This window comes from Heterodontus francisci, chromosome 7 (assembly GCF_036365525.1).
Source record: "Heterodontus francisci isolate sHetFra1 chromosome 7, sHetFra1.hap1, whole genome shotgun sequence".
NCBI lineage: Eukaryota > Metazoa > Chordata > Chondrichthyes > Heterodontiformes > Heterodontidae > Heterodontus > Heterodontus francisci.
In genome coordinates, this window is record NC_090377.1 from 120,252,102 (window position 1) to 120,278,670 (window position 26,569).

The following is a 26,569-nucleotide window of genomic DNA, read 5'->3' on the forward strand; positions in this document are numbered from 1 at the left end:
GATTGTGCTCCATGGTGGAGACTTAATTATTTTCTTATCATCCTTCCTTCCATACAGGATTGAGGAAATGTGGAGCGTATTTCACTGCAGACTGTGGTTATTGCTTCCTTGTGATCTCCTGATATATTGCTGAAGGTCTTGGAATAGGTTGCCTCTCCAACTGCGTGTCCTGAGGAATGGCACTGGAAGGGAGGCCTAAAAGAGGGGAAGAAAATTTTAAAGATGAAAAATAGGATTTCAAGTTCACTTTGCTGTACTGTAAAGGTACATGAGTTTTATCCTGGGGCTAATATGTACATCGGTAGTGAAACTGCCGAATTACAATATGTTAACTCCTGCAATTTAAAATAAAACTGTATTGAACCAGAGATAAACCTATTAGCATTGTTCATATGGACTGTTATTCAAAACTAGTTCAAAATGTTTGAGCCTGTAAACAGTTTCCAGATGAGCGCACAGTATTAAATAATAGCTTGCTATCCAGACAGTACTATTATTTTGACAGTGAAAAGCAGTTGCTGCTATTGTTTTACAAGTGATCATTTCCTCACTTTTGAATTTCAACCCTCTTGAGATAAAGCCTTTTTAGTTCCTGTGAACTATAGAATTGAGTTACAGATCAGCCATGATCTAATAGCATGGTGGAACAGGCTCGAGGGACTGAATTGTGTTCAAATCTCTCCACCGCCTCACTCCATCCTATTTCTGTAGTCTCCGCCAAATCTACGACCCTCCAAGATCATTGTGTTCTTCCAATTCTGGCCACTTGTGCAACCGCTGTTTCCTTCATCACGCCATTGGTGGCCATGCCTTCAGCTGTTCAGGCCCTACGCTCTGAAATTCCCTCCCCAAACCTCTTTGCCTCTCTACCTCTCTTCATTAAGATGCTCCTTAAAACCTATCTCTTTGACCAAGCTTGACCTGTCCAAATAAACACTGATGTGATTCAGTATAAAATTTTGTCCTTCTGCTGTAAAATGCATTGGTATCGTTTACTGCGTTAAAGGTGGTATATAAATGCAAGTTGTTGATGAATGGCCTGACTTAAAAGACTCCAGGAAAAACTCTGAAAACCAGTTTTCTCCACCTTCTCTTCTGCAGATGTGATTGATCCAAGGCTACATGGGTGATGGTAGCCTCCAAGTACCTTACCCAAAGGCCATTCATTATCTGGCAAGAGAGAGTGTCAGCTAATTACTCAATCTCGGAGGGTTAGCAACATCACTGAGTTCAAAAGCAAAATATCGTGATGCTGGAAATATTCAGATCAGACAGCATTTGTGGAAAGAGAAACAGAGTTGAGGTTACAGGTTTATTTATTTATTTAGAGATACAGCACTGAAACAGACCCTTCGGCCTACCGATTCTGTGCCGAACAACAACCACCCATTTAAACTAACCCTACAGTAATCCCAAATTCCCTACCACCTACCTACACTTGGGGCAATTTACAATAGCCAATTTACCTATCAACCTACAAGTCTGGCTGTGGGAGGAAACTGGAGCACCCGGCGAAAACCCACGCGGTCACAGGGAGAACTTGCAAACTCCGCACAGGCAGTACCCAGAATCGAACCCGGGTCCCTGGAGCTGTGAGGCTGCGGTGCTAACCACTGCGCCACTGTGCCGCCCTAAAGGTTGATAACCTTTTGTCAGAATTGGGAAAAAAAATAGGGATAGTAGGGATGTAACAGGTCTTAAGCAAGTACAGAGGCAGGGAAAGGTAGAGGGGAGAAAAAAGGGAAGGTCTAAGATTGGGTGAAAAGGCAGGAGAGATAAAATGAGAAAAGGGGTGATGGTGTGAGGCAAAAGGAGACTGTAATGGGACAAGCAAGTGAAGTATAGAGGCCGTACCTTGCACTTTCCCTACCCTGCTTAAAACATGTTACATCTCTAACTTTTCCCATTTATAATGAAAGGCAGTTCTGAAACGTTAACTGTTTCTCACTCCACAGAATGCTGCCTTTCAGCATCTTCTATTTCTTGAGCAGTGTTCAAGTTTGCCCTCACCCCTGGTGAATTAGCAGCTGAATTATTGAGAAAGCTTTGCCAGGTCAGTATTAAATCAGTAACTTCTCGAATTTAATCCCAGGACTGTTGAAGCAAAGTTTTGGATCATTTGGACCTGAGGAAGTTTTAAATTTATAACTATTTTCTCAACACTTTTCCCCTTATTAGTACGCAGTCTTTCATGCCTTAAAGTGGGACCTGCTCTGGTTTTTTTAAAATTCCACCTTTTTTTCTTCTTCTATTATCTGTATTATAAAGTCTGGAATGATTTGTGTGCCACAGTGCTCTAGCTGTCTTGAGCTAACTGGCTCAGAGCCATTTGGCTGGAAGCTCAGCTAGAAAGTATAGAGCTTAAAAAGAAAATCTGTCCTCATTGTAAAATGTATTACATAATGCATAGCTGTGTTTAGCCATAACAGTTTTTTGTCCACATTTCGTGTGCTGAAGAGGACAGATAGGGATGTAAACCAGTGTTCTTTCAAGCACACAAACGTTATATTGTTTGTAGGCTGTTGGTATCTAATGGCAGAAATAGTAATAAATTTTATTTGGGTGAATCTTTATTTTTTTGCTAAACTCCAGCATGCTTTTGTTACTGGTAGATATTTCCTTCAAGAAAGAAGGATCTCCTTGTATTTGTAAATTTTGATTCAAAAGACAAACTGATAACAAACAGTCCAGTGGAATTGCTCTTTCCTATTTTTGAAACAGGTCCTCCCTATTGTGGGTTTCTTGCAAGTCTGCTGTGACAAATGTACACTTGAACAATTTGAGAAGCGACAAGCAAAAGCTACTGTACTTCCACCGTCCCTGCTCTCTCACCGCTAGCCCCTTCTTTCCCCCTCCCCCCCCCCCCCCCCCGATAAGGGAGATTGGGCGCTTTGAAGCTTCCAGGTGACCAGTGCAATTGGTAAAGGCTGGGGATCTGGCTACCTACCTAACTACCTTCCTGGCGAATAAATAATTTGTGGTACCTAGGAACTTGGAATGATTACAGCACATTGGAGGCCATTCAGCCCATTCTGTCAGTCCTACTCCCCATATGCCTGCAAATTTCTCCTTTTCAAGTATATATTGAATTCCTTTTTGAAAGTCCTTAATGAACTACTTCCACCAGCATTTCAGAGCATCATAAACTTGCTATGTAAAATAAAAATTCTCTTCATTGTCCCCCACCTCCTTATGGATTTTTCGCCAATTATCTTAAATTTGTGTCCTTCGGTTATTGACCCTTCTCCCAGTGGAAACACTTTCTATCCTATCTAGTCTATTAAAACCCTTTGTAACTTTGAACATCTCTATTAAATCTCCTTTTCACCTTATGTGCTGTGAGGCGAACAATCCCAGCTTCTCCAGTCGGTCTATATAACTGAAGTCCCTCATCCCTGAAGGACAATAATCGTTAATCGTGAGTGGTTGACTCAAAAATAACTAAAATGTAGCCATCAGCACTAATGGGGAGTACTGAACTGGAGGTGTTTTCAGTTTGCCGTAGGCTGCTATACCTGTTTTTAATGTTCAGAGTGCATAAAAGTCTGCAGGCAATTTGGTGCTTTCTTTTTTTCTGCCCAATCCAGATCCAATTAAAAAACCCAGTTTTTAAAAGCAACGAAGGGGTCTGGAAGAGCATCAGTGTTGGTGGGCTCTTTGTGGAACATATTGAACTTATTCAGTGTTTGCTCACTGTTAATATAAAAAAGGAAGAATTGCCAGAATTGGTCCTGGAGAAGGAATTGTGGTGAAATTTCAGCAACTATAGGAATTTAGCTAGCTCTCACAAATGTGTGACATGCATGCATTTGCTAAAAGAGCAACACATTGTAGTTCAGTAATATGCGCATGAGTCAGTTTTGATGAATCCTACTATTGCATCAACCCTGAGATATGTTGTAGCCTTGTAACACCCTTTAACCTGCATTGTTCTTTCATAATACTTGTGGATCTTCCATTGTACTGGTAGTTTGGAGCATGTGTGGTGGTGCATAGCTGCTAACCTGGCCTATCCCTTTAAGGCCATGGCTCAGGGACCTCCTGTAGGCTCTGGCTCCGAGTCACATGGCTGCATCTCGTACTTGGCTCATTAGCAAACTAAGATCTTAAAGGGACATCATTCTTAAAGGCAATCATACAAGAATTCTGTATTGACATCTTTGTTTATAGTTCAGCCACTGTTCAGTAGAATCCAAATTTGAAATTCAACATAGTTTTAATTTTAAAACTGCTGTGAATGATCAATGTAAAACTAGGACCACTGCTGAAACCTGGCTGTGTAATGGGAGATACTTGAGTATGTAGTTCTGAAATTTGGAGCGACAAACCTTTTCAGAATACGTCAGGATGTCAGACTGAATGAGCTTGGGAAAGTTACGACCCTGTAAGGCTGGGCTGTGGGAAGTTGGAGTTGTGTTCCCTTCTGCCTCAGGAAGGGGGAAGTTGGGTAGCTAGGCAAGACGTCCAAAGGTTCTGAAAAGTGAGAGGGGTGAAAGGTGTTCTTGTGTTCTGACTTATTATTAATGCACTTATTCCATGTAGAATTGTGTCTGGGTTCCTTTGGGAGAAGTTGTTCAACGCTGTTTTCACACAGAAATGGGAGAAATGCTTTAGCTGCACTGTGAATCAGCTGGCAGACATTCATTTTTAACTTGTGTATAAAATATGCTGGAAATGGTAGAAATATCAACTGAACTGGCATTGTTGTGTTGTCACCTGACAAGCTTGTGCCATTCCTTAGATCTTTCAAACAATAAAGATACATATTCAAACATGGCTAATCATGTTTTGTACATTATTGGTAATGAATGCTTTAAAAAGGATGACTAGGCAGTCCTGCCTTTTAACAGGCCTGTTGTGATCCTGATCAATTGTTTCAAACTATTTAATGTCCAGATTAGAGAAACAGCTCATGAATTACAGCTGCATTGGTTTAGCAGATGGGGGAATCTAGTTAATATTGTTATGAGGGTTTCCATTTTTTGTTAAAACTTGGGAATCTATATTTTAAAAACTGCAAAGGATTCCATCGATGCTGGAATGTTGAAGAAGCTGAACTTTGGGTGCTTTTCTTAAAGGAAGTTACCAGAAGGTTTGGGCTGAATGTAAACAAGTTTTACTGGAAAGCACCTGTTTGCAAAGAACACAGCAGGGGGTTGTGTTCTCACCTGAATGGACAGATGTTTACAAGAAAATGACAAACCACGATTTATAGATGTCACAGGATTGCTGCCGAACAGTTTTAGTTTAATTTTGAACTGTTAAAAAGCCAGTTGGTGTTTGTCCTGAAAAAAAGGAGGATTTGCTGTGTGCCTGCCAGGAGAAGACAGCTGATATTTCTCTCTCTTTGTCAAATTCCTGCATCAGGTTGTACTGTTGCCTCCTGTATTTGAAGAAGTCCTGCATGTTTACAGAAATCTTGCATCTTTGTAGGAACTTTGCATCGAATGTGTGAGAATTGAAACCTTTGTTGTTGCACACCTGATGTAAGACCTATGTGAAGCCTTCTGTAGCTGCATCTCTTGAAAGCCTACCCAGGCTGTTCTTCAACATTGCCTAGAAGGAACTGTTCTAGGAAGATTCCCTTCTAAGAAGTGGCAGCCGCCTATTCGCCTTTGGGACACCTCACCAAAACAAAGGATTTCCTTCTATACCTTCTAAGCCTAAGTGGTTTTAGAAAAATTCCTTCTATTTCTTTGTAACAGCTGTAAACAAAAATCCCTTCTTTCCCACTTGACTGATTTTGTATGTATGTGTGTGTGCATGAGGGCTAGGATAAAATAAGGGGCTTTAATATTTCAGTTCGTGTGTACGTTTACTTCATTATTGGTTAAGTCTTGGTTCATAATAAATGGATAACTTTGTTTATTAAAGAAACCTGGTTGGTGTGCTTTATTCTGGGGAAAAGTAGAGTATCTGTTTTGGTAAGTGAGAAAATTTAAATATATGTTGTGTCCTGTGGAGAAGTGGGACTGCATTAACAGTGCACTCCTCCCACCTTGGTCGTAACAATGCATCATACATTTATTAAGTTAGTACCCAAGGCTCAATAGTCTTGCAACAATTTTACAGTAAAAAGACTTGCATCTTGGATTTTCATGGATTCTGGGGATATCCGAGATCATCGGATTTCTCTACTTGTCTGGGGAAGGTCTCTTGGAGAAGAATTCTGCATTTGTTGCATCACTGACACATTATTTCTGTTGTACATTAATGAAAAAAACTCTACCAAATTTTTTTTGGTACCCAGTGTGATCTTTTGGAAGTTTGGACAGAGGATCTGTGGGATTGTTTTAGTATTTGCAGGGCTCTACAAAACAGAAAAGGTTGTAAACTACTATATAATTCAGGCTGGTATGGTTGACTGCTCAGACTTTGTGACAGTACTGTAGTGCCGATTGGAAGATGCAGTATTAATTGCAAGATACCAAATTGAGGAACTTAAACAGTGTTTGAGCAATTGCTTTTGGTGTAGAATAAAATGTCTAAATTCAGAAAGTGTTTGCACTTAATACTGTAGGGAAAGGCACAGTGGTTACCTTGTCCTTGAGTTTCTATTGATTTGCTTCCCTTTCCCTATGCCTGTCCTGAGGTTAGCAGTCCTGTGGGACCATGCCAGACCAGCCATTCATTGTGTGTGAGCGTACAAGTTGGCTATGGTAGCATGTTAACCCAAAAATACCCTGGACTCTGAATTGCCCAGTGTGCATTTCCAGCAGAAATGATTGGATGGCAATCAGGAGCAGGATTTCGGAGTTCTGTTTTCTTCCTCCAGCTCCTTGTTGCTAGCCCAGGGACGTGGAGACCATTAAGAGTGCACACTCTATCTGAGATGTATACTGCCAGAGGTGCTGCCTTTTGGATGAGACGTTAAGTGGAGGCTCTGTTTGCTGTCAGGTGATGGTAAAAGATCCCATAGCACTAATTTGAAGAAGACTAGGGGAGTTCTTCCCAAGGTCCTGGCCAATATTTATCCCCCTACCAATTAAAACAGATTATTTGGTCATTATCACGTTGCTGTTTGTGGGACCTTGCTGTGCCAAATTGTCTGCCGGAGTTTCTATATTACAACAGTGACTATAATTCAAAAGTGTTCCATTGGTTGTAAAGGCTTAGGGATATTATAAGGCCATGAAATTTGCTACACAAATGCAAGTCTTTTTTTTATTACTTCTGTCCAAGCTTGCTTTCCATCAACCTAGGCTCCCAAAGGTCTTCAAAAATTTGGAGATCCTTTAGATATTCAGAATTACGTCTTCTGAAACACACTTTCTTGCACCTCAGTGACATTCAGCAATAAGCTCTTGCAAATGTGTTTTGTTCAGTTCCTGTAAAGCACTTTGGGTTGCCCTAAGGTCGTAAAAGGCACTATATAAAGCAAGTCTTTTTTCAGTTGACTTTGGCTAACTTGGAGTAGATCAATTCTAGGACCTTTTTTGATCTGAATATCTCATTACCACATCAGATAGTCCAATTAAAGTTGAAAGTTTTTGTTGTACCCTAATCCTATATTATTTCGTGTTCAGCACTGCGAATGGTACTTTTTTTTTTTAAAAAAAAGGGCTGACATTTTGTTTCAGAATCACAGATTCCCAATTTTAGGAAAATATGACATCTGAGCATCTTGTTGAATGCTCCTAGACGGTCGCTCCTCCCCTTGCTATCTGTATTCTGGGTAAAGTAGAATGTCATAGCGTTGTAGAATAGCCTTGTAAACCAGCATGACTTTGAGCGCTTTTAAGTATTCTTCATCACTATTTAAACTGTTCATATAATATTTAAAGAATTTCCAGTTTGGGAAAATTTAGCCTTTATATCGGAGGTTGGAATTCAAAACTAAGGAAGTGATGTTTGAGTTGTGTAGAGCCATTGTCAGAACGATCCAGCGACTGCATTTGATTTTGGCCACTGAAGCTCCAATTTTTAAAAAAGGAAAACACTTGATGCTTCAGAAAAAATGTTATAAACATTTGCAGTTCCTTTCTCAGTTGTGTGCTGCATGTTTCAGCTGTAAGTGAGTACCATGGGTGTGCCAGACAAAAAGGCTTTTCAAATTGGTGTTTAGCGTCAGTAATTATCTGGTTACTGTGCCCTGAATGGGGGTCCCTGGAAACAGTATACAGCTCTCAAATGAATAGCACCATCTTTGCACAGTCTGGATGGGCCACAGGAAGTTCAAAACAATTCCCATTGGCTCATTGAAGTGGTATTTGAGAAACATACTCCACAGACTGGTTTTGTCTGGCTCTAAATCACGTCTCCCAGCCCCTTGGTTCTCGGAATTTAACCCCTTGACTGCTAAATTTAACATAATGGCATTTTAATATGAATTATTGTAAGATCCCTCTGTTGCAAAGTTGTCAGCCATTTATTTACGAGAAAAATGATAAATATATTTACATCCGTCTAATGTCCTATCACTGTGTGTAGCGCGTTTGTTGGGCTGGACAGTCCTTTTAAGATTGCCGCCAGGATCACCGCGCATCTTAAAGGGACTGCTGCTTGTGCGCGTCTTGTTAGTTCCCTGCGTGGCATATTCCCGATTGCTTCAAGGGATTGCCGGATATATCATATTCTCGCAGATGGTTTCACAAACCTGCAATAAGGTTACAATTACTTCTCCAACATGAGCGTCATCATATGGTTAGGGCCAGATACAAACTTGCAGCCTGTGCTATCACAAAAACATCAAAATCCCAGAAAGAAAATGAAATTTACTGATCCAAAGGAGTGGTTTGAAGGCAATAATCTGTATGAGGATTAAAATTCATCAGAATAAAAAATTGAGATTGAATGTATTGAACCAGTTTAATTTCCATGCACCAATGTGTAACATGAAACTTGATCAAAAAGTCCATTTATTAGGGGTTACATTTCGCTGATGTTTTAAATTCCGTTCCTGAAGTAACTGAACTTAATTTTTACCTCCTGTTGCCCTATAATCCAAACAAGAATTTGGATTTAAAATTTCTCTCTTTTATGTAAAAACCTTGGTTGTTTAGTAGCCACAAATTTCATTAGAATTTCAAATGTATCAACTGGAATGTAGATTCTACTTAGTTCAGACAAGTACTTCTGCCAATTCTTCAAAATTTGCCTGAATTTTCATTTTCTTTTGTAATTGAACTGACTGGATCCATATAAATTATGTTCTGTTTTATTTGCTTTTGAACCTCCCACACAATTAAGTTAATTTAATTAAAACAAAATAAGTTTTGCAAAAGATGTGAGGATTTTAGTCACTGCAGTAGCTTGTTATCTGTGTGAGGGTGATGCCTTTTAGCTTGCCGGCTGCAGTGATGTTGCTGACACCTGAACAGGTGGTTTGCACAGGCACCTGTGGAGACAGTGCTGCATCCGATGGCCATGCCAATAGTCTTGCCATCGGGCAGCTAAATATTTTAAATGACGCAACCTGCTTGCACAAGCCAGCCAAGTGGACTTGATCTCCATGATCAATACATACCTTCCACAGTCATGCGTAGAATTTGCGGCATTGCCCCAAATACCACATTTTGTTGAAACTTTGATTCCAATGTATATTGTTTTTAAATGTACATGCCACACAACAACAGCTTCTGTTCAAGCAGGCAGTGACATAGAGTCGAAAGAACTGTACTTTGAAATTCTGTCTAGCATATAAAAAACTTGAGAAATATTTTCATGACATGTTCCAACTATGTGGAATGCTGTGTTACAAGTAGTGATCGAAGCTGAGTCAATGGCAACATTTAAAGAGAAGTTAGATAACCAGCTGAAAAAGTATTGGAATGGCAGAGGGAAGAACAGTATAGTGGAATGAGAGTAGATAGCTCTAATGTGGAGCTGGCACAGACGACATTGCTTGCATGGTGATATATGGAACTACCTAGAATTATTTTTTTTATTTTTTTTATTTAGAGATACAGCACTGAAACAGGCCCTTTGGCCCACCGAGTCTGTGCTGACCATCAACCACCCATTTATACTAATCCTACACTAATCCCATATTCCTATCACATCCCCACCTGACCCTATATTCTCCTACCACCTACCTATACTAGGGGCAATTTATAATGACCAATTTACCTATCAACATGCAAGTCTTTTGGTGGTGGGAGGAAACCGGAGTACCCGGTGAAAACCCACGCAGACACAGGGAGAACTTGCAAACTCCACACAGGCAGTACCCAGAACTGAACCCGGGTCACTGGAGCTGTGAGGCTGCGGTGCTAACCACTGTGCCGGCACATAAATGGGCTATTCAGCCCAACTGGCCCGTGCTGTTGTTTATACTCCACCCGAGCCTCCACCCATCTTACTTCATCTCTTCTATCATGTCAGCCATGACTCAGTGGTAGCATTCTTGCCTCTGAGTCATAAGGTTGTGTGTTTAAGCCCTACTCCAGGACTTGAGCTCAAAAATTAAAGCTGCATTTTTGGAGGTGCCATCTTTCAGATGAGACATTAAACATCGGCCCCGTCTCCCCCCTCGGGTGGCTGCAAAAGATCCCATGATACAACTTCGAAGAATAGCAGGGGAGTTAGCCCCGATGTCCTGGCCAATAGTTATCCCTCAATCAACATCACAAAGAAAAAGATTACCTGGTCATTATCCCATTGCTGTTTGTGGGGGCTTGCTTTGTACAAATTGGCTGCCGCGTTTCCTGCATTACAACAGTCACTATACTTCAAAAATACTTAATAGCTGTAAAGCTCTTTGGGATGTCCTATGGTCATGAAAGGCGCTATATAAATGCAAGTTTTAAAAAAATAATTTCTCCCTCTTGTACTTATCTACCATCTGAATTGTATCTATGCTATTCGCATCAGCCACTCCATTGTAATTTCTACATTCTCACTGCTCTGAGGAAAGAAGTTTCTCTTGAATTCCTTATTTGATTTATTAATGATTTTCTATGATACCATGACGTTTATTGAGGAAACCTGTCCAACAAATATCATCAAATCATTGCTGAGTATGTGTAAACCAGTCTAAACAGTTGGATAAATCAAAATTAAATGCAAAAAGCAATAACTGTCAAAAGTTGGCTGCACTTCGTTATATTTGGTGGAGTACTGAGATCAGGCTGTTGCTACCACTTTCCTGTAGCAAACCCGCCCCCCCCCCCCCCCCCGCGCTTGTTCTCTTAAACTGGGATTATCTCTGACATTGATGGAACAACCATCTCCAGACTTGAGACTCCAGACTGCTGTAGTACTTACTCACTGTGCAGCTGTAAGAGAAATAAAATAGCAAGGAAATGCTGAAAAATGCATCAATTGGGCAATTCTGCTTTAATTTCAATTTATAAAAATAAGTCTTGATATTTTTATTAAATCTAGAGAAATTAAGTAACTTATTTCCCAAATGTTATGTGACTAATAAAATGTGTGCGCTGAACCAGTAGGAATTTTGTCAACTCTGCAGAGATAAACTACCTTTATTCTAGAGGTTCTAAACATTTTTTTTTGTATCTAGGCTGCAGCCAGACTATATTCTGAATTTGATTTAGTATTGGATTTACAATTCAACATTGGTGATGAGTTTATTTTTTGAAAACCATCCCATTTTATTGGGTAACTTTCAGTGCTTAACACTGTAAAAATCAATGTGTTCTTGGAAGAAAGCAAGAATGAGGCTTGTGAAATCTGTGATTTATCTCATGTAAGCACATTTCATAAATTTAAGATAACATATGGCATGCACTTTGTGTTCAAATGGCATTTTTGAGCTTTTTGTCTCATGTCACTTAAGGTGCCTCCTTTTTCTTCCACCTATATTTCATTTGTTTGCATTCATTGACTGTAGATGGGGCTGGCATAAAGAATTTGCAAGGAATCTGTTTGTAGCAGATTTCCAGATCACATGAATTTGCTATATTTTACTTTGCCCTTATCACTTCTAGTTTTGATCAGTATAAGGGAATGTGTGTAATTTTATATCTCTATGTATATTTTATGTCTACTATGACCAATTCCCTTGAGATCCTGCCACTGTCCGTTCATTCACATCCAAGGTCAGATAAATGAGGCTATTCCCTCAGCGCCCTCGATCCTCCAATTTTTGATCACCCCCAGCTCACCCCACAGACCAGCTTGTTATATAGCTCCTTCCCTATCTCCAAGCCCCCATCAGATACCTTACCTTTGTGCTCTCTTGACCCTTTCTGGTTCAGCTCCTGATGACTCATCTGTCCCTCCTAGTGCCATTGTTCACTAACTATTAGCTGCTCCTTCTGTTCGGGTTCCCCACCACCACCACCCCCCCCCCCCACCCCCCCCCCCTCACCCAACAACTCCTCCAACCTTTAAAATCTGTGGTTTAAAGAGTCGACCCTCAATCAATTTGTCCTCCCCATCTGCAACCAAAATTTTCTTTCCAACGTTATGCTGTGGAAAATTAAGATCCAACAGTTTTCACACATTTTCTTTCACTCTGTATTTGGATTGCTTCAGTCTGTTTTCCATCCATAATCGCAGCACTTAGATGGCATTGATCCAATTCCCCATTCGCTTTGTGTGATTGTGACATAGTACGTTATTCCCTTTCCTTATCTTTGACATTTTTACAGCATTCAAGACAATTGACCACAACATCCATCCATTTGTAGTCCAGTTCGATATTACCTCATATGGTTCCATTCCTACCTGTCCAATTGATGCGACCCCATCTGAAAGTATTTTTCCCCTTGTACCTATAAGGTCCAGTGATTCTATGCTTTTGCTCTTTGGTCCCTCCGATTTCTAGTTTGCATGCTGATGAGCCAGAACAATCTGCAGCTCAACATTGAAAAGACTAAAGTCATCCTGTTTGGCGTCACCAGAAAATCCAAGCCCCTGATTTCTATCCTGGGTACCTGCTTAAGCTGACTTGGTGTGGAGCATTGGTTCTTGGTCAAGCCTGAGCTAAACATCAAATCGTACACTTAGTCCATTACTGAGACTACCTTCTTACAACTCAGAAATATCAGTCATCTCTGCTCCAATGTCATCCTCGCTGCTGCTAAAATCCGCTTTTGTGCGCTTATCATCTGGGGATTTTTTAATGAGTTCCTTGTCGGCCTCCTGCACTCCACCTTGTAAAAACAACTCCTCTAGAATTTTGCCGCCTGAATCCTGTTTCATACATAGTTGGCTGATATGTCAACCAACCTTTATTGTCTACATGTCTTGGAACATAGGAACTAGACGCAGGAATAGGCAATTCAGCCTGTCGAGCCTGTTCCACCATTCAAACACATCATGGCTGATCATCTACCTCTATGCCATTTTCATCCACTAGCCCCAAATCCCTTGATGTCATTAGTATCTATCGATTTCTGTCTTGAACATGCTCAGTGATTGAGCTTTCACAGTCCCCTGGGGTAGAGAATTCCAAACATTCAACATGAATGAAGAAATTCCTCCTCATCTCAGTCTTAAATGGCCTGCCCCTTATTCTGAGACTATGTCCCCTGGCTCTAGACTCACTAGCCAGAGGAAACATCCTAGCCACATGTACCCTGTCATGCCCTGTAAGAAATTTGTAAGTTTCAGTGAGATCACCTCTCATTCTTCGAAACTCTAGAGTATACAGGCCCAGTTTCTGCAATCTCTCCTCTTAGGGCAATCCCACCATCCCAGGGATCAGTCTGGTGAACCTCCGTTGCACTCTTTCTATGGCAAGTATATCCTTGCTTAGATAAGAAGACCAAAACTGTACACAATACTCCAGGTGCGGTCTCACCAAGGCTCTATTACAATTGCAGCAAGACTTCTTTACTCCTGTACTCAGATCCCCTTGCAGTGGAAGCCAACATACCATGTGCCTTCATAATTGCTAGCTTTTAGTGACTCGTGAACAAGGACACCCAGGTCCCTTTGGACATCAACACTTCCCAACCTCTCACCATTTAAGAAATACTTTGCTTTCTGTGTTTTCTACCAAAGTGGATCACTTCACACTTATTCACATTATATTCACATTTCGCCAACTTCAAAATTCTTACCCTTGTTCAAATTGACTTATTTCTCCTACCTTCTCCCGGCTGTACATTCATGGTTACACCCTCTGCTATTACACCAATGATCTATTTTCCTTTTTGCTCATCCCCTTCCTATGCTCAACCATAATATGTTTTGTATGTGTAAGTGTCATGCTTCTCTCCAGTTAGTTAATTTCTGTTTTATAATTTCATCACAAGTGAGCAAGCTTATGCGAGCCAAAAAAAACCGAGGTACAGCAGACATAACAGTTTGATGCATGGAATCTGGATCTGAGAACGCTACCTTGCCAACAGTATTCTCAGTTTGGTTTAATTCCCACTGACATCGACTGTTTCTGCAAGTGGATTTTTCAGAGTTCTTTTTCTTTGAATCTGGAGAAGGGCAAGTGAAGTGATGGTGAGAGCTGGAAGAGTTTGTTAACCATAAGCAGGAGTGTTGTGTAATATAGAAAAGCATACAACACTGGAGACTAACTTAAATTTCTTATATTACAATTGTTTCTGTCCACTTCTTCCTTTAACCCATGTCAGTAGATGTATTTTGGAGTACATAGGAACATAGGAGCAGGGGTAGGCCATTCAGCCCATTGAGCCAGCCCCGCCATTCAATATGATTATGGCTGATCGTCCACTTCAATGCCTTTTTCCCACACTATCCTCATATCCCCTTATGTCATTGGTATTTAGAAATCTGTCAATCTCTGCTTTAGACATACTCAATGACTGAGCTTCAACAGCCCTCTGGGATAGAGAATTCCAAAGATTCACAACCCTCTGAGTAAAGAAGTTTCTCCACAACTGTCCTCAGTGGCTTCCCCCTTATTTTGAAATTGTGTCCCCTGGTTCTAGACTCCACAATCAGCGGAAACATCTTAACTGCATCTACCCTGTATAAATGAGGAAATGGATCTCGCTCATAAATGAGTTAGTGGAAAGTAAGAAAGAGGAACATATTTAAAGATAACAGAATCACAGAATCCTTACCGTGCAGAAGGAGGCCATTCGGCGCATCGTGTCCACACCGGCTCTCCGAAAGAGCAGTTCCCTCAGTTCCATTCCCTTGGCTTCTCCCCATAACCCTGCACATTCTTCCCCTTCATGTAAGGTTAAACCTGTGTATTAACCTACCATCAGTTTGTAAATTACACAGTGCCTTATTATTTTGTTTGTTCAAACTAAGTCAAAATTGTTGATTATTAAAACATTTGCAGTTAATTTGTAGAAATAGGAAGATGAAGGATATTCTTCCTTCGAAATTAGATACATTTCTGCTGGTAGCACTCACTCTTGCCTCTGAGTCCAAAGGTTGTGGGTTCAAGTCTCACTTAGTAGACATGGCATAATCTGGGCTGCCATTCTGATGCAGCATAGAAGGACTGTCAGTGGTGCCATCTTTTGATGAGACATTATACGTCTGTCCTGTTGGGTAAATGTAAAAATTCCTATGGTACTTTTCGAAGAAGAGTATGAGAGATTTCCCTGGTGTTAGTCATGGAGAGATACAGCACTGAAACAGGCCCTTAGGCCCACCAAGTCTGTGCCAACCATCAACCACCCATTTATACTAAACTTACATTAATCCCATATTCCCTACTGCAACCCCATCTTCCCTCAATTCTCCTACCACCTACCTACACTAGGGGCAATTTACAATGGCCAATTTACCTATCAACCTGCAAGTCTTTGGCTGTGGGAGGAAACCAGAGCACCCAGCAGAAACCCATGCAGTCACAGAAAGAACTTGCAAACTCCACACAGGCAGTACCCAGAACTGAACCCAGCTCACTGGAGCTATGAGGCTGCAGTGCTAACCACTGCGGCACCCAATTATGTGAAGAAATTTCTTCTCATCTCAGTTCTAAATGATTGACCCTTATCCTGAGACTGTGCTCCTGTGTTATAGATTCCCAGTCAGGGGAAACAAACTCTGTGTCTACCCTGTCAAGCCCCTTCAGAATCTTGTATGTTCCTTTGCAAGGAGAAAATACAGTGACGAATGAATCGGATTGCCACTTAAATTCTTTTCACCCAGGTGTTTGGACTCATAAAATGATTGTAATACTGAAAGTTGCAGACTCCTTTTAAAAATCCCTTCAAGATTAGTAGTACACCGCCCCACAAATTAGTACACATTATAGGGAGAGGTTTAATTACCTCAAGGTTAGCCAAGGTGAGTGACGGAATCATTCCCCAAGCACACGCTATCATAGAGGCATGATGCTTCCCCTTTATCCATCATACTCATTGTATTATTTTTTCCCAAAATATACTTTATTCATAAAAAATCTGTAAAAAAAAAAAAAAAAATACATTACAAAACAGTTCCAAACAGCACCAAGTCAAAAAAAATACAAAGTGCAAAGGAGGTCAGTTTCCTTCAATACAGAAGTGAGTTGCCTCACAACCCTTCCATTTCATTTTTCATGCCATATATATTTTACAGCAAACAAAAATTTTCCAGATACAGTTCGAAGGGTTTTCCATGGATCTAGCCCCTCAGTTCATCTTGGTGGGAGGACCTTACACAGTGGTCTTTCCTCATTGAGCCATTGCTGCGGCTGCCCCAAGCGTTGGTGCGTCCCTCAGCACGTAGTCCTGGACCTTGGAATGTGCCAGTCTGCAACATTCAGTCGTGGACAACTCTTTGCGCTGGAAGACCAGCAAGTTTCGGGCAGATCAAAGGGCGTCATTCACCAAATTGATAGTCCTCCAGCAGCAGTTGATGTTTATCTCTGAGAACCTCCCGCAGAGCACAGACTCCTATGTTATAGAGCTGCTTGGGATGAACCTCGACAAAAACCACTGAATCTCTTTCCACACCTGCTTCGCAAAGACACATTCCAGAAGGAGGTGGGCAACCCTCTCTTCCCTTGAGGGCATTGTGCAGAGGGGGTGAGACTTCGGGCGTGCAGGAAGGATCTGACGGGGAGGGATCTTCTCACCACCAGCCAAGCTACATCTTGGTGCTTGTTTGAAAGTTCTGGTGATGAGGCATTCCGCCAAATGACTTTGACAGTCTGCTCGGGGAACCATCCAACAGGATCCACCATCTCCTTTTCCCGTACGGCCTCGAGGACATTCCGTGCAGACCACTGCCTATTGGATTGGTGGTCAAAGGTGTTTTTCCGCAGAAACTTTTCCACGAAGGATAGGTGGTACGGCACAGTCCAACTGGATGGAGCGTTCCGCGGCAATGTGACCAGGCCCATCCTTCGCAACACCGGGGACAGATAGAACCTCAGCACGTAGTGACACTTGGAGTTTGTGTACTGGAGGTCTACACACAGCTTAATGCAGCTGCACACAAAGTTAGTCATCAGGATGAGGGCGATGTTGGGTACATTTTTCCCGCCCTTATCCAGAGGTTTGAACATCGTGTCCTTCCGGACCCGGTCCATTTTGGATCCCCAGATGAAGCGGAAAATGGCTCGGGTGACCGCCACAGCGCAGGAGTGGGGTATGGGCCGGACCTGCGCCACATACAATGTGACAATGTGAGCGCCTTGCACCTGATGACCAGGTTCTTACCCATAATGGAGAGAGATCGCTGCTCCCACATGCTCAGTGTATGTTGTACCCTGGCTACTCGCTCCTTCCAGGTTTTGGTGCATGCCCCGGCCCTTCCGAACCATATACCCAGCATCTTCAGGTAGTCTGACCTGACGGTGAAGGGGACAAAGGATCGGTCAGCCCAGTTCCCAAAGAATATGGCCTCGCTCTTGCTGTGGTTAACTTTGGCACCTGAGGCCAGTTCGAACTGGTCGCAGATGCTCATCAGTCTGCGCACAGACAGCGGATCCGAGCAGAAGACGGCGACATCATCCATGTACAGGGAAGTTTTAACCTGAGTGCCTCCACTGCCTGGGATTGTCACCCCTCTTATGCTGGCATCCTTCCTAATAGACTCAGCAAAGGGTTCAATACAGCAAACAAACAAGACCGGGGAGAGAGGACAGCCCTGTCTGACTCCAGATTGGTTCGGGAAATTTCCGATTCCCACCCATTGATTGAGACTGTGCTACTGATGTTTGTGTACAGCAGTTTGATCCAATTGCAGATTCCCTCCCCAAACCCCACTTTGGAAAGCACATCCATCATGGAGGTGTGCGATATCCTGTCAAAAGCCTTCTCCTGGTCCAGGCTGATGAGGCAGGTGTCCACCCTCCTGTCCCGTACATAGGCATTCGTATCCCTGAGTAGCACGAGGCTATCGGAGATCTTCCTGCTGGGTACAGTACAGGTCTGGTCAGGGTAAATCACCAACTCCAGAGCAGACTTGACTGGCTATGACTTTGGACAGAATCTTGTAGTCAACAGGTGTTCTGGTCAATATTTATCCTTCATCCAGCATCACAGACAGGTTATCTGGTCGTTATCACACTGCTGTTTGTGGAACCTTTCTGTGCATGCCTGTATGACTGCCACGTTTCCAACATTACATCAGTGACTACGTTTAGAAGTACTTCATTGGCTGTAAAACCCTTTAGGACATCGGAGTTTGTTAAAGGTGCTATATAAATGCGAGTATTTCTTTCTTTGTATCTCACCATTTGTGTAGTTAACACTGGTGATGTCCTGGCTATGCAAATGGCGCTAGAGCTGGTTAAGTTCAATATGAATTTTTTTTCGGATGTACGATATAGAATAGTGCCAAATAAAGTCTGCCACTTCCATTTTTAATCAGTGTAATTTTGATGCGATTTTTAACTGACAACATTGAGATGATGATGTATACTTTCCATAAACACAAGTAGAAATCTTCTTTGGCCTCCTTATCTTGAGAGACAATGGGTAAGCGCCTGGAGGTGGTCAGTGGTGTGTGGAGCAGTGCCTGGAGTGGCTATAAAGGCCAATTCTAGAGTGACAGGCTCTTCCACAGGTGCTGCAGAAAGATTTGTTTGTCGGGGCTGGTACACAGTTGGCTCTCCCCTTGCGCTTTTGTCTTTTTTCCTGCCAACTGCTAAGTCTCTTCGACTCGCCACACTTTAGCCCCGCCTTTATGGCTGCCCGCCAGCTCTGGCGAACGCTGGCAACTGACTCCCACGACTTGTGATCAATGTCACAGGACTTCATGTCACGTTTGCAGACGTCTTTAAAGCGGAGACATGGACGGCCGGTGGGTCTGATACCAGTGACGAGCTCGCAGTACAATGTGTCTTTGGGGATCCTGCCATCTTCCATGCGGCTCACATGGCCAAGCCATCTCAAGCACCGCTGACTCAGTAGTGTGTACAAGCTGGGGGTGTTGGCCGCCTCGAGGACTTCTGTGTTGGAGATACGGTCCTGCCACCTGATGCCAAGTATTCTCCGGAGGCAGTGAAGATGGAATGAATTGAGGCGTCGCTCTTGGCTGACGTACGTTGTCCAAGCCTCGCTGCCATAGAGCAAGGTACTGAGGACACGGGCTTGATACACTCGGACTTTTGTGTTCCGTGTCAGTGCGCCATTTTCCCACACTCTCTTGGCCAGTCTGGACATAGCAGTGGAAGCCTTTCCCATGCGCTTGTTGATTTCTGCATCTAGAGACAGGTAACTGGTGATAGTTGACCCTAGGTAGGTGAACTCTTGAACCACTTCCAGCGCGTGGTCGCCAATATTGATGGATGGAGCATTTCTGACATCCTGCCCCATGATGTTCGTTTTCTTGAGGCTGGTGGTTAGGCCAAATTCATTGCAGGCAGCCCCAAACCTGTCGATGAGACTCTGCAGGCACTCTTCAGTGTGAGATGTTAAAGCAGCATCGTCAGCAAAGAGGAGTTCCCTGATGAGGACTTTCCGCACTTTGGACTTCGCTCTTAGACGGGCAAGGTTGAACAACCTGCCCCCTGATCTTGTGTGGAGGAAAATTCCTTCTTCAGAGGACTTGAACGCATGTGAAAGCAGCAGGGAGAAGAAAATCCCAAAAAGTGTGGGTGCGAGAACACAGCCCTGTTTCACGCCACTCAGGATAGGAAAGGGGTCTGATGAGGTGCTGCCATGTTGAATTGTGCCTTTCATATTGTCATGGAATGAGGTGATGATACTTAGTAGCTTTGGTGGACATCCAATCTTTTCTAGTAGTCTGAAGAGACCACGTCTGCTGACGAGGTCAAAGGCTTTGGTGAGATCAATGAAGGCAATGTAGAGGGGCATCTGTTGTTCGCGGCATTTCTCCTGTATCTGACGAAGGGAGAACAGCATGTCAACGGTCGATCTCTCTGCACGAAAGCCACTCTGTGCCTCAGGGTAGACGCGCTCGGCCAGCTTCTGGAGCCTATTTAGAGCGACTCGAGCAAAGACCTTCCCCACTATGCTGAGCAGGGAGATTCCACGGTAGATGTTGCAGTCACCGCGGTCACCTTTGTTTTTATAGAGGGTGATGATATTGGCATCGCGCATGTCCTGAGGTACTGCTCCCTCGTCCCAGCACAGGCAAAGCAGTTCATGTAGTGCTGAGAGTATAGCAGGCTTGGCACTCTTGATTATTTCAGGGGTGATGCTGTCCTTCCCAAAGGCTTTTCCGCTGGTTAGACAATCAATGGCATCACTGAGTTCCGATTTTGTTGGCTGTATGTCCAGCTCATCCATGACTGGTAGAGGCTGGGCTGCATTGAGGGCAGTCTCAGTGACAACATTCTCCCTGGAGTACAGTTCTCGGTAGTGCTCAACCCAGCAGTCCATTTGTTTGCGTTGGTCAGTGATTATGTCCCCTGATTTAGATTTGAGGGGGGCGATCCTCTTGATGGTTGGCCCAAAAGCTCTCTTAATGCCATCATACATTCCTCTGATGTTTCCGGTGTCTGAGGCCAGCTGAATATGACTGCATAGGTGTTGCCAGTAGTCATTTGCGCAGCGCCTGACTGTTCTTTGTGCAGTGCTTCTGGCTGCTTTAAGTGCTACGGATGTTAACTCGCTGGGGGCTTTGTAGTTCAACAGTGCAATGCGCTTAGTGGCTATGACAGGTCCTAGCTCTTCATTATGAGATTGAAACCAGTCTGCATTTCTCTTCGCACGTTTGCCGTAGGTGGTCAACGCTGACTCATAGATGCCGTCTCTGATGTGGGCCCACTTGGTCTCAGCATCCCCTGTGGGAGTGTTTTGAAGGGCTGTTACAAGTGAATTTAGAAATTTTTGTAACAGCTGTGGATGAGAAATTCTGCTTGTGTTGATGCGCGGGTGGCCCTTCTGCTTGGAATGATACAACTTCTTTGGTCTGAGTCTAACCTTGCTGCACACCAGGGAGTGGTCGGTGTCGCAGTCCGCACTGTGGAAGCTGCATGTGATTTGAACACTGTTTAAGGAGGCTCGCCTTGTGACGATGAGGTCTAGCTGGTGCCAACGACGCGATCTTGGGTGCCTCCATGAAACCTGGTGACAGGGTTTAGTGTGAAAGAATGAGTTGGTGATGCAGAGGTTATGATAGGTACACAACTCAAGCAGTCTTTGCCCGTTCTCATTCATCCTCCCAACGCCATGGCGCCCAAGGCAGGAGGGCCATGAGTCATGGTCAGCCCCAACCCTGGCATTAAAGTCCCCCAGCAGGAACAGGTGTTCGGTGTTGGGGATGCTGCTAATGATCTGGAGTTCCTCGTAGAACTGGTCTTTAGCTTCAGGTGGGGAGCAGAGTGTTGGAGCATAGATGCTGTGTAGGTGTACTGGACCAGAGGTGGTGAGCAGTCGGATGGACAGTATGCGTTCCGAGCCATTTGAGGGAGGCTCTATCATGCTGAGCAAGAAGTTTCTGATGGCGAAGCCCACTCCATGCTGTCTTGGTTCTTCAAGATCCCTGCCCTGCCAGAAGAAGGTGTAGTCTTGCTCTGCTAGAGATCCACTCGCGGGGAGGCGTGTCTCCTGAAGTGGAAATAGAGATTGAATAAAAGACTGTCGTTTAATATCAGAGTTCAAATGACTCATGGCATGGTGTTACCTGACCCCTTAATTAAAGTTGCTGCCTTATTCACTCGTTCACGTACATTTGAGGTTTCTGTTGCTACGGTGATTTTTTTTTTGAATCTGACTCTGGAGCTGAGCGGTGTGCCACTCCCTAGTTGAGGCAGCCTCCCTTCACTTGGCCTTGGCATCTCATGCAGTTTAACTCTGGACCCAGGCATCATGCAAGTGTTTTCAGTGTGTAAACATGCTTTTGAAGCATTTAACACTTGATTAACAGGAGTGGAGCTTTGTTCACTTTTGTAAGCACACGTGTACAGAGTTTTCTCCTGACCAGAAGTACAATGTTATAGACCAGAATTGTAAAGAAGGTGCTGCTGACTGATTTACTACTGTACCACTGATTGGAGATTGGATGGACTTCTGTTATAACCACCAAAGTTTATTCTAGTGGCAGTGTAATTGTTAAAATTGATTCTGGCAGAGTTTAGTGTGACTTCATTAGTTCAGTATCAGGGACTGGTGTTTTATGACCTCATTTTCATATGCACACAAACAGTGCGAGCTTGTTAATATTCTTACCTGACTGCTGTTTTGAGTTGGCTGCCAAAAGAGGTGAGCGAGCCTGCACTGTCTTCTGCCAATTTATAATTCTTGCTTCAGCAGCCATGAAGGATTTGAGGAGAGCAACCTGTCCCTCCACTGGGAACAAGGCTGAAATGTCCAAGTTGGAAACCAAGGGGAATTGAATCAGCTTTGCTCTGGCACAGGCCCTTGGCACTCTGACCCATTACACTGCTACCATATTCCACTTCAATCTGACTGCTCTCGACTAACTGGGAGAGAGAAAGTGCCTCCATTCGCTTGTGGGTTGCCTATGCCAAAGTTGCCCCAAGCAACTTTTTATATGTCTGATCGAGCTTTGTTCCAGGCTACTGTAGTTTGATGTATTGCAGCATAACCAATATATGTGACCTTGAACTGTATGAAGAGATGGCTGCCTCACTTAATCTCTTCATCGGTACAGCAGTTTGTGCCATATGCTAACTATTTTTCTAGCTGGCAGTTAACATATTGGTCAAAGCCTGTCATGTGATTAACCTGGGACTTGGGCAATCTAGCCCAAACTAAATTCAAGATTCTGAACCTAGTTTTCCAGGGAATGCAATACTACTATTTATTTTTTTAAAAATCCTCATCTGAAGGCATTTACTCCCTCACAGGATGCATGGTTCCAGAGAGGGTACATGGCCATGGTGCTTGACTCCTTTCCCTTTCTCCTATGGATATGCACTTTAGGAAGAGTGGTAATAAGAACAGGGGTAGGCCTTTCAGGCCCTTGAGCCTGCTTCGCCATTCAGATAGATCATGGCTGATCTGTTTATTAACTCCATCTGCCTGCCTTGGTTCCATAGTCCTTAATAATCTATCAATCTGTTCTAAATTTTCAATTAACCCCCAGCCACAACAATTTTTAAGGGGCCGTGATATTAATCGGCAGTGTAAATCCTGCCTGATATTCTCTTCTGTACTGCCACTCTGACTGAAATCAGCTAACTCAGCACAGTTCAGGGATCAGTCCTATAACTTCTCTTGACCTCCCTGAGCAGCTTGTGTCCATGACTTGTTTCAATGTAAATGTGAATGTGTGTGTTTGTCAGTAGAAAAGCTTTGAAAGCTTCATTATGTGGCGAAGTTAAATTTGCCATGATTGAGCTGGTTTCTTTCCCCTCACTGCACCCCAATTAAACACAAGCATCAAGCCAAGTAACACCAGCAGTGAGATCACAAATTTCAACTGTTACCTCCTTTTCCTTTGATATTTGTTATCTCATTTCAAGATGATCAGTGCTCACATACCATGAATTTCAGCTCAATGCTGCAGTCCTAATACTTGCAGAGAGGAGTATTTGTTCTGAATTACAAGATCAAATATTGAGTTGCATGTGTGATTGGCTAACAATATGTGGTTAATCTCTTAGAATTTATGGAATGCACAAGTTCAAATGGGTCCAAAAAATAAGAGTTTTCTGAAATTTTGGAAGTCAACAGTTTAGAGTTTGGATTGACCTGGTCTGCCATGCAATAAAATAAAAGGAGTATTTGTTTGGATTATTGTCCGAAGTATAATCAATGGAAGCCCCTGAATCTTACTCTTGTCCTTGGCTTAAGTTTCCTTTGTATAATTTATAACAAAGAGCCTGGGAGTGAATATTTTGAATGAGATTTTCGACAGGAATATGGGGTGACATCAATGCCTTGCCAATGAATTCATTTTGTCAAGATGGAGGGAGAGAGGGGATTTGCACCCACAATAAACTGAATATACTGCACAGAGACAAGCTATGACTGATTTACAGCATGAAATGAGTAAAAATTTTAAGGGACTTTACTGTACCGATATCTCCCTTTTTGTAATTAGGATTCTATGACTAGTCTGAATTTGCTGCAGTCCTCCTTTGAAGCAGGAAAAGCTTTTGGATGTCTTTTATTCCCAAAGTCCATTTATTGGAAGTTTAGCTAATTCTAGCCGTTGAAGTTGATGAGGGTAGTGCAGTTGATTTTGTTTATATGTATTTCGAAAATCGTTTGACAAGGTGCTACCCAATAGATGTTAGCAAAATTGAAGCCCATGGGATTAAAGGGATAGTGGCAGTGTGGATACTGTGTTGCTGAGTGGCAAAGCAGAGATTAGTGATGAACAGCTGTTTTTGAGCCTGGAGAGAAGAATACAGTGGTTTTCCTCAGAGGTTTGTATATATTGATATATATTAGTGACCTGAACTTGGCTATAAGGGGCATAATTTCAAAGTTTTCAGATGACATGAAACTCAGAAATATAGTAAACAATGAGGAGGATAATGACAGACTTCAGGAGGACATACTGGTGAAATAGCCAGAAACATGACGGATGAAATTTGGCGCAGTGAAGTAGGAAGTGATAAGCTTTGATAGAAAAAATGGAGAGAGGCAATATAAACTAAATGATACAATTTTAAAGAAGGTGTAGGAGCAGAGAGCCCGGGGGTGTATGTACACACATCTTTGAAGGTGGCAGGACAAGTTAAGAAGGCTATTAAAAAGCTAAGGATGCCTTGTGCTTTTTTATTAACAGAGACATAGAGTACAAAAGCAAGGCGGTTATGCTAAGCCTTTATAACATACTGGTTTCGGCTTCAGCTGGAGTACTGTGTTCAATTCTGAGCATTGTGCTTTAGGAAGTGGTTGCAGAAGAGGGTTATTAAAATAGTACCAGAGATGAGGGACTGGAGTTACATGGAGAGACTGGAGAAGCTGTGGTAGTTCTCCTTAGAGCAGAGAAGATTAAGGGAGATTTAACAGCCGTGTTCATGATTATGAACAGGTTGTATAGAGTAAATAAGGAGAATCTATTTCCAGTGGCAGAAGGGTTGGTAATTAGAAGACTCAGATTTAAATAATTGGCAAAAGAACTAGAGGCAACATGAAACTTTTTTTATACAGCGAATTGTTATGATCTGGATTGCACTGCCTAGAAGAGTGGTGGAAGCAGATTCAATCGTAACTTTCAAAGGGAATTGGATAAATTGGATAAATACTTGAAGGGAATAAATTCATAGGGCTGTTTCAAATGAACAGTTGAGTCAGACTAGTTGGAAAGCTATACCAAAGAGCTGGCTTACAAACGATGGGTTGAATATCATTATATGATTCTATGAAGTGCCAGAGAATTGTTTTTTTAATTCAAGGAATGTTAGTGTCTCTAGCAAGGCCAGTATTTAATGCCCATCCCTGATTGCCCTTGAGAAGGTGGTGGTGAGCCACTTTCTTGCCAACTGAGTGGCTTGGTCGGATTTTGCAGAAGGCAGTTAAGAGTCAACCACATTGCTGTAGGTCTGGAGTCACATTTAAGCTGGGTAAGGAAGGCAAGTTTCCTTCCCTAAAGGATTTAATGAACCAGATGTGTTTTTAAAATAGAATAGAATCAGAAATTTACAGCACAGGAGGCTATTTGATCCATTGTGTCTATGCCAGCCGAAAAAGAACTATCCAGCCTAATCCCACTTTCCAGCTCTTGGTTTGTAACTTTGTAGGTTACAGCACTTCAAGTGCATATCCAAGCACATTTTAAACGTAATGAGGGTTTCTTCCTGAACCATTTTTTCAGGCAGAGAGTTCCAGACCCACACCACCCTCTGGGTGAAGAAGTTTCTCTTCACTCCCCTCTAATTCTTCTACCAATGACTTTTAAATCTGTGGACTCTGGTTATTGACCAGTCTGCTAAGGGAAATAGGTATTTCCTATCCACGCTATCTAGGCCCCTCATTATTTTATGCACCTCAATTAAATCTCCCCTCAGCCACTTATGTTCTAAAGAAAACAAGCCCAGCCTATCCAATCTTCCATCATGGCTAAATTCTCCAGTCCAGGCGACATCCTCGTAAATCTCCTCTGTACCCTTCTAGTGCAGTCATATCCTTCCTGCATTGTGGTGACCAGAATTGAATGCAGTACTGTAGCTGCAGCCTAACTAGTGTTTTATACAGTTCAAGCATAACCTCCCTACTCTCATATATGCCTTGGATAATAAAGGAAGGTGTCTTAACATGTTATAACAATCCACCGTTACTGATACTAGCCTTTTTTTAATTCCAAATTTATTTAATTAACTGACTTTAAATTCCCCAGCTGCTGCGATGGGATTTGAACTCTGTCTCCACATTAAGTCCAGGCCACTGGTTTACCAGTCCAG

At 42.7% G+C, this 26,569-nt stretch overlaps 1 protein-coding gene across 6 annotated transcripts in view; it reads left to right on the plus strand.

Moving 5' to 3' along the window:
• nbeal1 (neurobeachin-like 1) overlaps positions 1–26,569 on the plus strand; it is a 282,280-nt gene that overhangs the window by 29,796 nt on the left and 225,915 nt on the right. The gene's annotated exons all lie outside the window — the stretch shown is intronic.